Raw genomic sequence first — 879 nt, forward strand, 5'->3', positions numbered from 1 at the left:
ATCGAAATTTATTAACGAAGGAACAAGGTTCCGACAAGGTCAGCAAACAAACAGGAAGACAGAAAAGGGAGAGGGGAATGAAAACATTGAGGACCGGATTGCTCCTTAGCAGCTTTAGATGCAAAGACTATCAGCACAAGAGTTTCCTTCCCGAAGGGTGTGTTTGAAAGTGATGCAAGAGAATCTGTGACTAAGTTGAAGACAGTTCGCAATAATGTGAGAAATCTTCCACGGGCATGCATTGGTAGAACGTTTGAGGAGTTGGAGAAGCCCGCCTGAGACGCAAAGAGAAGCGCTTGACGGGCAACGAGAGCTTCAGCCACTAAAGCGAAAGAGAGACCAATGCCACTTGAAAATGCTCCAAGAAAGACCGAATTTGAGTTTCTGCAAATGCCTCCAATACCTGCCAATCCGTAGGAGCCAAAACAAGAACCATCAACATTGATTTTTACCGTTGATGAAGGATGTGTTGTCCAAGAGACCAGTTGACAAGGGGGGGCAGGAGATGGGACAAACGAATCTCCAATTTCTTTGGCTTCCCTGACTACTTGAAGAGCAATAGAAAATGGAAAAAATTGTTCTTGGCGAAAAATGGTGTTCCAGTAAGCTTTCCAAATATGCCAAATAACACTGCAAGTGAGAGCCACTTTGATGACCGATTCCTTCTGTCGTAGAGTGAGATTGCAAATAGTCAAAATGACATCAGAAATGTTGGAGGAAGAAGAAGCGGGAATTACACCAAGAAGATGATTCCAAACAAGATTGGTCTTTGGGCAAGTAAGGAAAAGGTGATTGGAATTTTGGGCGTGAGAATTGCAAAGGGGCACAATGAAGGTAAATTGCATCCTTGGGAGTTAAGCAAGTCTGGTAATGGAAGTT

This window comes from Macadamia integrifolia, chromosome 1 (assembly GCF_013358625.1).
Source record: "Macadamia integrifolia cultivar HAES 741 chromosome 1, SCU_Mint_v3, whole genome shotgun sequence".
NCBI classification, from domain to species: Eukaryota; Viridiplantae; Streptophyta; class Magnoliopsida; order Proteales; family Proteaceae; genus Macadamia; species Macadamia integrifolia.